This window comes from Globicephala melas, chromosome 20 (assembly GCF_963455315.2).
Source record: "Globicephala melas chromosome 20, mGloMel1.2, whole genome shotgun sequence".
Classification (NCBI taxonomy): Eukaryota; Metazoa; Chordata; class Mammalia; order Artiodactyla; family Delphinidae; genus Globicephala; species Globicephala melas.
The window spans coordinates 3,909,893-3,924,287 of NC_083333.1; positions in this window are offsets into that span (position 1 = coordinate 3,909,893).

Here is a 14,395-nt window from a genome sequence, read left to right on the forward strand (position 1 = left end):
TTGGTTTGCCCTGCCTTCAGGGCAGCAAGACCAAAAAAAGGCTGGACTGCAACTGTAGCATGCTTCTGGGTGGAAGCAGCATCTGACTGGTGCAGAGGACTTGTCTATTGGCCAGCCAATGCGAGGCTAAGAAAATACAAAGAATGAGAAGTAAAACATTGTCTCATAAGCCAGAAATCATAGAGATGGTGAATCCAATCTCCAGATAAACCGGAATGGTCTGTGGGTGACAAACGTTTTGTCCAAGTAATTCTGACCAAGTTCTGGCCTAAGACAATGCATTTTAACTATAGAATGTTTAGATAAAACACAAGCAATAGCGACTGTAGAGGGACTTCCCTGGTTTCGCAGTGGTTAAGAATCCACCTGCCAATGCAGGGAACACGAGTTCGAGCCCTGGTCTGGGAAGATCCCACATGCCGCAGAGCAACTAAGCCCATGCGCCACAACTACTGAGCTTGCGCTCCAGAGCCCGCAAGCCACAACTACTGAAGCCCGTGTGCCTAGAGCCCATGCTCCACAAGAGAAGCCACTGCAGTGAGAAGCCTGCATACCGCAGTGAAGAGGAAAAAAAAAAAAAAAACCAACCCTAGACTGTCAAAAAAAAAAAATCTCCAGTAGAGTGATATTTGGGTTTACTATTGTATGTTGGTTTCAAAATCATAGATAAAGCATCATTTGGAGTACTGATTTTTTTGGTGGTCCAGTGGTGAAGAATCCGCCTTCCAATGCAGGGCACGCGGGTTCGATCCCTGGTGGGGGAACTAAGATCCCACCTGCCGCCAGGACCCGGTGCGCTCTGGAGCCCGTGCACCACAACTGGAGAGAAACCCGTGCGCCGCAACAACGAAAGATCCTGTGTGCCGCAACTAAGACCTGACTAAGCCAAAAATAAATATTTAAAACATTATAAATCCTTTGCCCTGAGAAATGAGATCTCTTGGTAGTGACAGTAAAGTGCAGCCAGGAGAAAGGTGATCATTACCATGGCTTATGTTTATGGTAAAATGTTTGGGAGGAATGAAGATCAGTTAGCGGTCTCAACGTGCTCTTTCCTCTGTAAAGCTTGCCTTTAGCCAAAAGCAAAATGTCTGGTCTGAATCGAGTATAAAATGACCTATTTATATTATAGATGTTTGGGTAGCTTTGTGTGGTTGTGATATGGCATTCTTAAAGGTTTAACAGTTGAGAAATCAGAAAATAAAAAAAAGATTGAATGAGACTAGGATTGGGGAAGGAAGAATGATTTAATTCAATTTTGATGAACAGCATTATTTTCCTTTTTAGAGACTGCAACTATGATTATCCTTGTGGTTTCTCTTTTAGAGATACGATAGAAATCTAGGAACTTTCTCTACCTGTAATACCACAGAGAAGTTGCTCTTCTGGTCTCAAAATAAACCCTAAACTTTGTCTAGGAAAATCTATAATACAGTGATGATGGTGATTTTTGTTGTTGTTTTGTTTTAAAAGAGGCTGAAGCACTAATGGCTCTTTTTAAAAATTGTTCTCCAAAAACAAAGTGTGGACCATAGAAATCATCAAGTGTGGGTCAGGAATAAGATGAATGACTTGCAACAAAGATAGATGAAGTGGCGGCTCCAATAAGTTTTGTGTATAAGCTTCTCAATTTTTGATTAATAATGAAATGTTCTTACAGAAAAAAAAAAATAAGGATGATGAATATTCAAAGATATCCGAGAAAGATAATGATACAAAATAGAGCCAGGAATGAGGCTAGTATAAAATGGAAACCATAAAGACACATTTGCACTAGGTGAACATACAGATACCCATTTCTTTGTATTCCTCAACTATCTCCTTGCCTCTAAGACCCCCCTGCTAAGATGATGTGGCAGGAATTCTGTAGGTTTCGAGCTCCCTCTTCAGTGATACCAGTTTAGCTTAGAAATGGGAACTGTGGGCCAACTGTGTTGCAAGAGTCAGCAGCCACCAATTCAAAGGTGTCCCCACCACCCCCTATTTTATGACACGAGCCTATTTCACTCAATTTCACGACATGCCCAAATCTTGTAGGTATGTGAGTTTATGACCTAGACGGTCTCTCTTTGGTGGTCACAGACAAGCTACCCCAGCCCAGAGTGGTCTTGCCCCTTTGTTTCTTGAATTCCATCCATCTTAATTTCCACACCATTTGCTTGGCCTTTCAGACATGCCCTGTTGCTGGTTACTTCTAAGGGTTTGATGCCCCGTTTAGAAATGCCTCAAACTTAGCCGGGGCTCTCAGCGTTCTCCTACAGGGCTCTGCCCCTGGCTGGCATTTGGGTCAGAGTGGCAGGTTGTTTGTGCCTTGGAAAGGAGAGACTGGCCCCTGATCAGCAGGCATGGAAGTACCCCTGGTCGGGGAGTTGGGATGGGAGGCAGAGCGCCAGCCCATCCAGCTTGTGCTGCGTGGAGAAAGCAGTTCTCTCGGATTGGGGCATGATGTTCAACACATGGCGAAGACCCAGCCCTTCTAGGCTTGGCTGCATCCAGCCTCAGATCAGGAGGATGTTCATAGGGTAGGTTGGCCCAGTTTCTCACCCCAGGGCCAGCTGCCCAGAGGACTTTGCAGAAGTGCGGGCTAAGGCGGCATCTCAAGAAAGACGGGTGATCGCTGGCTTGACTGCTAAATAGTATGCAGCTTCCGGAGTTTCGATATTTAAAAACTGCTGTAATAGTGCCTCTCCTCCGTGAGTGGTGTTTAGCTTTATTTTCTGCACAGTGTCAGGTATGCGGTAGGCGTTCGGCATGTGTTACTACCATTTGTTGAGCGTTGGCTGTGTGCTCATGGCTATTCTTGGTGCTTCCCAATGACTCTGAAGTATTATTATCCCCGTTTTATAGCTATGGAGGTTCAGAGAGACCAACTCACTCCCCAAGGTCATACAGCTAAGAAATGAGATCCAGGATTTATTTATTTTAATAAATTTATTTATTTTTGGCTGGATTGGGTCTTCGTTGCTGCGCGCAGGTTTTCTCTAGTTGTGGAGAGCAGGTGCTACTCTTCGTTGCGGTGCGCAGGCTTCTCATTGCTGTGGCTTCTCTTGTTGCAGAGCACAGGCCCTAGGCACGCAGGCTTCAGTAGTTGCAGCACACGGGCTCAGTAGTTGTGGCTCACGGGCTCTAGAGCACAGGCTTAGTAGTTGTGGTGCACGGGCTTAGTTGCTCCGCAGCGTGTGGGAACTTCCCGCACCAGGGCTCGAACCCGGGTCCCCTGCATTGGCAGCAGATTCTTAACCACTACGCCACCAGGGAAGCCCAACATCCAGGATTTAAATTCCAGTTACTTTGCCTCCACAGCCCTGTCTCTCTCCAAACTGGCCATGAACAGACACTAGACTTCAGGGAAGGCACTCATTCAGTCAACCTCAGACTCCTAAGTTAGTCCCTGCCTGTGCTGCCAACCCCCTGGGGTTAGCATGGAGGTCAGGCTTAACCTCCCCCAACACACTCCTCCTTTCCCTGGATCATAGAAAAATGAACTAGAAGGAATGACTCCAAATATAATTTGGTGATTGAAACCCACGCAGACAAGAAAAATGATTGTTGAGCCCTGTGCCTTGCCCACTGCCTGGGGAAATTACACTGGACGTTGGTTAGTTCTGTTCTCCTTATAAACTTACCTCAAACAAATCATTTTTTAAAATTTATTTATTTATTTATTTATAGCTGCGTTGGGTCTTGTTTCTGTGAGAGGGCTTTCTCTAGTTGGGGCAAGCGGGGGCCACTCATCATCGCGGTGCGCTGGCCTCTCACTATCGCAGCCTCTCTTGTTGCGGAGCACAGGCTCCAGACGCGCAGGCTCAGCAATTGTGGCCCACGGGCCCAGTTGCTCCGCGACATGCGGGATCCTCCCAGACCAGGGCTCGAACCCACATCCCCTGCATTGGCAGGCAGACTCTCAACCACTGCGTCACCAGGGAAGCCCAAACAAATCATTTTTATTGCCCACGGGAACAGTCCAACTCAGGCCAAAGCAGGAAGCAGTAAAGTGGTCACTAAAGGTGAGAAAGTCAGCTGACCTTGGGACTTCCCTGGTGGCTCAGTGGTTAAGAATCCACCTGCCAATGCAAGGACATGGGTTCGAGCCCTGGTCTGGGAAGATCCCACATGCCATGGAGCAACTAAGCCCGTGTACGACAACTACTGAACCTGCGCTCTAGAGCCCGCGTGCCAGAACTACTGAGCTCACGTGCCACAATTACTGAAGCCCAAGCGCCTAGGACCCATGCTCCGCAACAAGAGAAGCCACTGCAATAAGAAGCCCGTACACTGCAACGAAGAGTAGCCCCCGCTCGCCACAACTAGAGAAAGCCCTCACGCAGCAACAAAGACCCAACGCAGCCAAAAATAAAAATAATAAATAAATTATATATATATAAAAAAGTCAGCTGACCTTAAAACTACTGGCTTTAACGATCAACACCAGGTCAGGTTACAAATTACCACATCCCGGGGAAACCTGAGCCCTTCGCACCAGCTGTGTGCACAAGGTTAGACACGCTTGCTTGGAGCTGACCCAGTGGGAATACCAGCCACGAGAGTGGCGTTGGGCCATGTGGAAGAGTTATCCAGGTCAACTGACCCAGATGCAATGGAAGGAGCAGTGACAGTTCACAGCCAGGGAGGGCCCAGTTCAGGAATAAAGGATCAGATCATTCTTACCATTCATGGATCGAAAGCTATACTTTTATCCCTCCACATTTGAACATCTCTGAAATTGGGACGTATTTTAAAATCTATCTTGTCTCTAATTTTTTTTCTTTCTTAAGTGGTACACACTGATGGTACGGATTATAATCAGTGGCATCTAGGATTTGATGAAATACAAGTCAGCGGTATTTACGTACAAGTAAAACATCTGTGAGATGTTATAGATAATGTCAGGAGTAGAAGACACCAGAAGCAGATGGTAAATGAAGTGTGAGACTCGATGAGGCAAGTGAAGGGGGATCCATTAGCCCTTCCTGAAAAATGGCTTGACAATGAAATCCAGCTAACAAAAATCTATTAAAATCTCAAAATAGCTAACGTTTATAGACATTTGCTATGATCTAGGCATTTTCCTAAGTGCTTAACCTGCATAATTTGATCCTTGCAACAACCCAATGAAGCAGATTTTCTTACCCCCATTTTATAAATGAAGAAACTGAGGCATAGAGGGGTTAACAAACTTGCCAAAAAGCCACCTGATAGTAAATGGTGGAGCCGGGATTCAAACTTAGGCTTTCTGACTCCAGGTCCTGGCAAAAAGAAGGTAAAACACTCAATGTGCAAATTGAGCACAAAGTTCCACTTCGAGCTTCCTGGCAGGCAGAGCAAAATAGGATCTAAAAGTAAATATATGCTCCATAGAAATAAATCTCCACAGGTACTTTTAAAGTAATGTCTTCATAACTTTACTGTTTTGAAAGGCAAATGCTCGTGATTTCTTCACGTCAAGCTACGTGGAAAACTACAAAGTTGACAAAAACTGCATACTATTTCTTCTCCTAGAAATGACATAGAAGAAGATCCCATGCCTGGTATCTCATTTTGTATTGGGTTGGCCAGAAAGTTCGTTCGGGTTTTTCCATCAGATCGAACGAAATTTTTGGCCAGTCCAATAATTGAGAGGGAGCGGGGCGGGGGTCAGAGAGAGAGAGATGTGGAGCGTCCATCTGGAACTTTTCTGTAGAAAGTGGGTCACTTTGGCCTGTTTTCTAGGCACTAAATAATTACTGAAAGGCCATTGACACATCCTCAGACAAGGCCAAGGCAGAGTCTGGTTATACACCTATGAGATCATAAGCTTCAGAGTCAAGAAATAACTTGGTTTAAAATCTTTGCTCTAACTATTGATACTTCGAAATTGTGTGGCCTTGGGCAAGTCCCTTGACCTCTCTGAACTTCGTCTTCCTCACCTGTGAAATCATCTTAGTACCTAAAACCCAGGGTTGTCAGGATTATACGAGAACAAGCCCCAAAAGCCCTGAAAGCATTTAGCATGGGGCCTAGCCTAAGATAGGGAACTGTTATTATGCCTAAGAGTCCACAGAAGCAGGGGCCTTGGGTGTTTTTGATTATCCCCTGCCCCCAGGCAAGTTTGAGGCAAATCAAATTTTTTTAGCGTGTTGAGCCACTGTTTTTAGTTTTCTTAGTTGTTTTTTTTTTCGTGAAAGAAATGCCAAAGGCCTTAAAAGCAGCCACGCCCCACTCCGGGCCTCATGTGACCAGTCAGATGATCAGGGAGGGCTGGGAGGCAGAGAAGTAGAGCTTGGCTTCCTGCCCCCGATACACAAGCCCTGGAACCCAGGGAGGAGCCTCCTTCCACTGGGGGGAAAGGCAGAGCCTGGGCGTGGGGGTGGAGGGCAGTGGGGAGGCTGCAGCCCCAAGAGGCGGAGGGTTTTGCTGGAACCAGTACTTGGGCTGTGGGCAGAGACTGTCAGAGAACATTGTTTAGCTGCCTTGGGTATGGACTGATCAGGGCACAGAACCACCCTCTTGGGCCTGAGTCCTGCCTCTGCCCAGGCAGTGGCTGTCCTACCCTGACTTCCTCGACATCCTGGGCCTCCTTCTAACCCCGCACCTGTCATTCACAAACTCATTCATTCATTCTTGTCTTCCTTCCTTCCTTCATTTATTCACTCAGCGTATCTTGAGCACTTGCCATATGCCTGACCATGCAGGTGCCGGGGATACCAAGACAGTTCCTGCCCTCCAAGGATCGCAGTCTCGAAAGCAGATGAAAACAAATCTGCAAAACTAAACAGCTAAGGAAAGAAACCTCATAACTGCTTTAATGGGCCATAGGCAGGATCACGCTTCACGGCCTTATTCAGTGGCTTTATCACTGGAAGCAACAGAAAGAGTCGGTTGACAGCAGAGTCTGCAGCCAAACTGCCAGGGTAGGCACCCCAGCTCTCTATTAACTAGCAGTGGGACCTCGGGCAGGAACTGAGATTCTCTGTGCCTCTGTTTGGCTATCAAATGGGGATAATAGTAGTTATGAAACCGTGTATCTCAGACTGGGACTAGAACCAGCCGGAACCCAGATTGAGACTTGAACCCACGGTCTTTTTTTGTGTGTGTGGTACGCGGGCCTCTCATTGTTGTTGCCTCTCCCGTTGCGGAGCACAGGCTCCGGATGCGCAGCCTCAGTGGCCATGGCTCACGGTTCCCAGCCGCTCTGCGGCACGTGGGATCTTCCCGGACCGGGGCACGAACCCGTGTCCCCTGCATCGGCAGGCGGACTCTCAACCACTGTGCCACCAGGGAAGCCCCTAACCCACGATCTTTTAACTGAGATCACACACCTGGTCTCAGGACTTAATGAAGCTCAGGTTCTTGATGTCTCATGGCAGAAAGAATTCAGTGAGAGACAAAGGGACAGGTAAGAAGTGGATTTATTTAGAGAGAAACACATTCCACAGAGTGTGGGCCATCTCAGAGGCAAGAGCGGCCGTGGTATGGGGTTGTCAGTTTTTATAAGGGTGGGTACTTTCATAGGCTAATGAATGGGAGGAATATTCCAGCTACTTTGGGGAAGGGGTGGGGATTTCCAGGAATTGGGCCACCGCCCACTTTTTGACCGTTATGGTCAGCCTTGGAACTGTCATGTTGCCTGTGGTTGTGTCATTTATCTTGCTGATGTGTTACGATGAGCATATACTGAGGCTCAAGGTCTAGTGGAAGCCGACTAGTATGCCATCTTGGACCTATTTTGTTCTAATCAGTTTATGTCGTGTCCTCGGGTTATGTCATTCTTTTAAAGCCTGTCCCCTGCCCCCTTCCCTCCTGTTTCAGTTACATCCTCATAGGGTTGTCATGAGGATTAAAGGATTTAAGACTGGAATAGGGGCTGCTCTCTCTTTCTGAGATAGCCCACACTCTACCTGTGGAGTGTGTTTCTCTCTAAATAAATCCACTTCTTACCTAAAAAAGAAAAAGACTGGAATAGGGCCTGACATATAGCAGTGTGTTTCAGTCAGTTTTCATATAGCAATGGGGTTCTACACCCACCCCACCCAAGCTCACAGTGAGCGTGCCCCATGGCCCTCCCCAGAAAATGAATGAGCTATGTTGACCGTAAGAGTTACTTGTGGAATTTTGGAAAAAGTACCTGCCAGGCCCCTTCCCTGGACATTCTGAGTTGGAACCACAACCCAGGTGTCAATGAAAAAATGTTGCCTGCCATATCAGTAAACAAAGGATGCTGCAGCTACCAAGCTATCACATTAGAGCCGCCCGGAGGGTGAGCCCTGAAGGAGCTCAGAATAGAAACAGGATGCCCGCCAATCTAGCAGCCAGACACTGCAGCCACCCCCGATGGTGCACCCTGAGGAGACTCAGGAGGAGAAAGCACAGACTACTGGCCCTAGAGAGCTAAGGTGCATATCAAAGGAATGATTTCAGTGAGCCTAGACTCTTGCCTCTCCCCATACATAGAAAAGTGCTAAATTCCTTAACTTGAGATATCTGGTTTTCTTTAATGAACAGTAATTTTTTTAAGTTCTGACTACCTGGTCTTTGTTGCAAAAACTCCTATATATCCTAGCTTCCCCGTTACCTCTTCAGAGTGTGATCTGAGAGCCCTGTCTCCTGGGCTTGAAGTCCACGGTATGTCTGCCGAATAAGACACAACTGTCAACTTTTAGGTTGTGCCTTTTTTTTCAGTCAACACAGGCCACATAGAAGTATGTTCCCAGTTGAAAACCACTGATCTGGTTCAAACCCCTTAACTTTATTGAAGTCAATCAACTCCATCAAGACAAGGTTAAGTCAGCAGCAGAGCCCAGATGGGGAAAGTGAGGGGTTGTTTCCTTTCACTCCTATTGTTGGAACCATGGCCCCAGCGGTCCTCACAGCAAATGGGACCCTCAAAAGGCGGGGCCATGGGGGAGAGCGCCAGAAACCAGAGAGGATGCTGGGAAGCCACAGAGGATGCTGGGAAACCAGAGAGGATGCTGGGAAACCAAGAGGATGCTGGGAAACCACGTGGGGTGGTGCTGCTATCCTTCCCATGGCCTCCTTACCTGGCTGCCTCTTCTAGTTCGAAGCACAGTCTCTGGCCCCCTTCTTCAGGGCTCCTTCCTTAGGCAGCAGTAGTGCCTGCTCGTGGTCAGAGCAAGGCCTTGGGACAGCAGCCTTCAGCCTTGGCTGAAGGAGGGAAGGGAGAGATCAAGGGGCCAGAAAGGCTGTGAAGGCACAGATCTTCTTCGACTTACGATGGGGTTACCTCCCAATAAACACATCATAAATTGAAAATATCCTAAGTAAAAAATGCATTTAATACACCTAAACTATCGATATCACAGCTGAACCTAGCCCACCTTAAACGTACTCAAAACACATATTAGCCTACAGTTGGGCACAATCATCTAACACAGCCTGTTTTATAATAAAGTGTTGAATATCTCAGGTAATTTATTGAGAACTGTACTTAAAGTGAAAAACAGAATGCTTGTCTGGATCCAGAATGATGGTAAGTGTATCTTTGTGATCGCGTGGCTGACCGAGAGCTGTGTGGCTGCCCTGCCCAGCATCGTAAGAGAGCATCAGACCACATATTGCTAGCCTGGGAAAAGGTCAAGATTCAAAATTCCAAGTATGGTTTCTACTGAATTTGTATTGCTGTCACACCATCGTAAAGTTGAACCGTGTAAGTCAGAGACCATCTGTATTTGTGTATATGGCTGGAGACCAGACCAGGAGGGCAGGCAGGGCCAGTCGCCTGTTCATCTCTCCATCCGATTGTTATGATTCAGAAAGTGTCAGGCGTTTCAAAGAAGGGAGGCTCTAGATGCAATGCAAAGTTTGGAGGATGAGTCAGCGTTCACCAGGTTGGGTGAGGGGTGTAGTAAAGATACAGAGGTGTGAAGCAGCTTCTAGGCGTTTTAGGAGAAGGGAAGCAGTAAAAGGCCAGCAGTGCAGTTACAGGGTTATTCTGCTTGTCAGCTATGTGACAGCTGAGGAAGAATGTACCAGAGCGGCAAGGCAAGAGGCAGGGAGAGTGGAGAGGAGCTGATGACATCATTAACATTTTTTCCACTTTGCTACATAGAATTAGTTATTATCATTTATAATCACTACCTGATATTTCAGAATGTTATGGCTTATTCTGTGATAATAATAATAGAATATTTACGCTCACGTATACTTCACGTATTTTACCGTCTTTAATTCTTTAGTTGTTGCTGTTTTATTTTTATTTTTTTAAATTCTTTGCTCCACACGGCTTGCAGAATCTTATTTCCTCAACCAGGGATTGAACCCAGGCCCTGGCAGTGGAAATGCAGAATCCTAACCACTGGACCACCAGGGAATTCCCTTGGTTTTTTAATTTTTAGATTTTTCTTTATTTTTTCTTATTTAAAAAATTATTTTCTTAAAAATTTTTTTAACTTTCTTTAATTCTTACAATAATCCTGTGGGAATGGCCCAACTCTAATCATCATCCTCATTTTACAGAAGAGGAAACTGAGGCACGGAGAAGGGACATAACTTTCTCTAGGTCACACAGCTAGTTAGTGGCAGAGCTGGGACTTGAATCGGGCAGGCTGGCTCTTGAAGCTGTACCTCTAGCCACTATGTTGCATCTCTTGGCTCCACTGGCCCTCAGCCTTTTCCGGAGGGCCCTCTTTGAGCCTGGGCTTCACGCATAGGAGGAAGTCCCTGTATCAAAGGAGCTTTTCAGTCTAACGAACAATTTCCCTCTGGTTAGACATTTAAGCTCGCTCCCTCTTTTCTCCTATTAAAAATAGCTCCCAGGAAAACAAAGCTTTGATAATCCCGAAAATGGACTAGTGGGTCAAAAGTTTTACTTTGCAGCTCTTTTGCATGCTGCCAGCTTGCTTTCCAAAAGTGTAGATTCCATTTAAACCAGAGCAACAGCATGTGTGTGGGTATGACGACTTCACTGCAACCTCACCAGCACTGGGCGTTATCTTGTCCCAAAAATGTTTGGTACCCAGCATGTTCAACAGGCAACTGCTTCCTCCTGCGGTCCGCATTCCCACCACATCCCTGAATGAAAGGAAAAACTCATGAAAGATTATTAGCTTATGGAGAAGACAGAGGAGCCATGCAGACCTGTGAAGAGAGCCAGACTCATGGGGGGTTTTGCCTTTAGGCTGCGAATGTTACTGTCTTTTCCTTTGTCTAATATAAAAATGTGTCCTTGAGGCAATAATGGGATTTCAAGAGCAAGAGGTACAGGCAGAGAACATATAACCTCGAGCAAAAATATGTAAGTGGAAAAAGAAAGAAGGTGGATGGACAGATATCACATTCCCTGCAAAACATTTTCACCAAGAGTAAATATTCCCCTTCATTTAATGGCATCAACCTCCCTCCTACCCACGCCTCCTCTTGCATCTATCTCATTGTATTGTGATTGTTTCTGCTCCTGTCTTGTGACCAGACTGTGAGGCTAGACCTAAGGGCAGGGACATTTTCCCACCTAGTTTCCGGGAGTAAACAGTGATACCCAGTGAGTGGCTCAAGGGACCCCAAAAGAAGGTTCTCTGAGAATGCTCTGTAAACTGTTCTGAACACCCTGCTTCCACACCCCACCACCGTAGATGATACTGATTTCTAACATTCATGGTATAGTCTTTTTTTTTTTTCTTTTTAATTTATTTTTGGCTGCATTGGGTCTTTGTTGCTGCGCGCGGGCTTTCTCTAGTTGCAGCGAGCAGGGGCTACTCTTCGTTGCGGTGCGCGGGCTTCTCATTGCAGTGGCTTCTCTTGTTATGGAGCACGGGCTCTAGGCGCATGGGCTTCAGTAGTTGTGGTGCACGGGCTCAGTAGTTGCGCCTCGCGGGCTCTAGAGCACAGGCTCAGTAGTTGTGGCGCGTGGGCTTAGTTGCTCCGCAGCATGTGGGATCTTCCCGGACCAGGGATCGAACCCCTGTCCCCTGCATTGGCAGGCGGATTCTAAGCACTGCACCACCAGGGAAGCCCCAGTATAGTCATTGTGAGAAAGAAGAATCACCTGCACTCATTTTTGTTGGGGAGGGGGATGGGCGGGAGGGAGGCAAAGCTCCTTAAAGCCATCATGTGCTGTGACAGGATCTGGGGAACACACAGTACTGGGGAGAAAGTGGACCCAGGTTCGTGTTCTCTATTTTTCTTTTCTCACCCCCAGTGCTTGGCCCAGAGCTGAGTGGGCTCCATGAAGCCCTGCAGCTTGACTAGCTCACATCGGTCACTCAAAGCCACCTGAGTGGACTGCGGACCACGCATTAAGACAATAAGCAGACACACTCCCAGCAGAGCCCTGTGGCAGTGGGGAGGGTTTGATTTGCATTTGGAGACAAACTGTTTCTCTATCTTTGTCTCTTCCTTAAAAGGAGGGAAATGGAAATGTGTTACCAAAGCTAGTAGGCAGGGCCACTAGGCTGTAAAAGGGAGGCTTTGCGAGCCCCTGGTGGCCCCCCATGGTGGGGGCCACAAGTTCTGATGGCCAGAGGGAGGTGTTTGATGGCAAATAAGAAATTTGGGGGAGGAGGTCAGGTGTGCCAGAAGGACCCCAGGGTGTGTGCACAAAGGCAGAAACTTTAGACTGGGCTGCTTCCTGGCTGGAGGGTGAGGGGCAGGCCAGGGAGCAGGGGAGGCTGACGTCTGGAACTGCTCCGTGAGTTGGCTCAGTGCAGCCTGCCCTGCGCCTGTCAGCCCTTTGCCATCACAAGCTTTTAGAGAGAGTAGCAGAAGCGTGCACTTCCTTTGCTATCACAGTTCCACTTTTAGAAAGTTATTCCCTGCAGATGTGCCTGCAGTAAACCACAGATGTGTACTGTAAAGGTAAAACCAGGGAACTCCCTAACTGTCCATCTGAGAAGGCCGGGTTAACCATCTGTGGGATGTTAGGAGCCTGTACAAAAGGAGATAAAACTGTAGGAAGAGAACAGAGCAAGTTCTAGAATGGTATGCTCAATTCATAGTTGAAAAATCTTGGAAGGATTTACACCAAGCTGTTAACAGTGAGATGTCAGTTGGGGGAGAATTGGACTTTCATTCAGATTCGATTTTATATACTTCTGTCTTGTTTGGACATTTTATAGCAAACATTTTTAAAAAGTCAATTTAGGACTTCCCTGGTGGCGCAGTGATTGAGAATCTGCCTGCCAATGCAGGGGACACGTGTTCGAGCCCTGGTCCGGGAAGATCCCACATGCTGCAGAGCAACTAAGCCCGTGCGCCGCAACTACTAAGCCTGTGCTCTAGAGTCGGCGAGCCACAACTACTGAGCCAGCATGCCACAACTACTGAAGCCCACATGCCTAGAGCCTGTGTTCCACAACAAGAGAAGCCACCGCAATGAGAAGCCCACGCACTACAGTGAAGAGTAGCCCCTGCTCAGCGCAACTAGAGGAAGCCCACGCGCAGCAACGAAGATCCAACGCAGTCAAAAAAAAAAAAAAAAAGCCAATTTAGGGAATTCCCTCGTGGTCCAGTGGTTAGGACTCCACGCTTTCACTGCGGAGGGCCTGGATTCGATCCCTGGTCCGGGAACTAAGATCCTACAAGCCGCACAGCATGGCCTAAATTAATAAGAACATAAATAGTCAATTTAAAAAATGCTAAAGACAAATTTCTGCCTTCAATTCTGAGAACAGGTCACCCCAGCAAGGGCGCAGAGCACCAAGCTGCTTTCCCCTTTATTCTGGCCACATTCTCTACAGTGGGGAGCATGGGGGGCTTGGGAGCTAAGCCTTTCTGCCATTCTGCCGTGTTTCCTGGCACATAATTTAGCCCTTCTGTGCCCACACGTAATGCGGGCAGAGGTGACACTGTGTTAGCAAAACTCAGTGTAAGAGAGGCCTTGCAGCAGCCCGACTTCACGGCCAGGGCAATGTGGGTTCAGAGTCAGACTCAAGCTCAAGGTGGGGAAGGAGGCAGGAAAGAGAGAAGGAGAGAGAGGAGAGGAAGAGTTCGTTTCTTCTGGACTCAGACCCTCCTCTACCTGACTCTCTCGCTGACCTCCCTGCTGGCATGGGAGGTCTTCATGTCACTTGGGCCCAGAGCTTCCTTCCCTGACGCTGCCCCCAGCTTCTCCAAGGTCCCGTCTTCCTGGGTCTCTCCAGCCATCTCCAGCTAAACAGACTTGGGCTGACAGGCTGCTTCTAGCTTCCCTAAGACTGTGTAGCTCACACCTTTGGACCAAGCGACAAAAGTGTCCTCTTTATCAGCAAAAAGTGAGAATTTTGGACAGACAAAGAAATGCAGACTGCAGACATCCCAGGGCAGTTTCAGAAGCAGAGGGAAGACTGGATGGGCTTGAGTGGGCATGGGAGACCGGTGGCCACTGCAGCCTGGGATACAAACACAGACCCCAATGGTTGGATGCGGGGTGTGTGTGGGATGGTGGTAGGGGGGTGACAGAGTGAGAGGGGGTGTCAGAGCCAGTCAG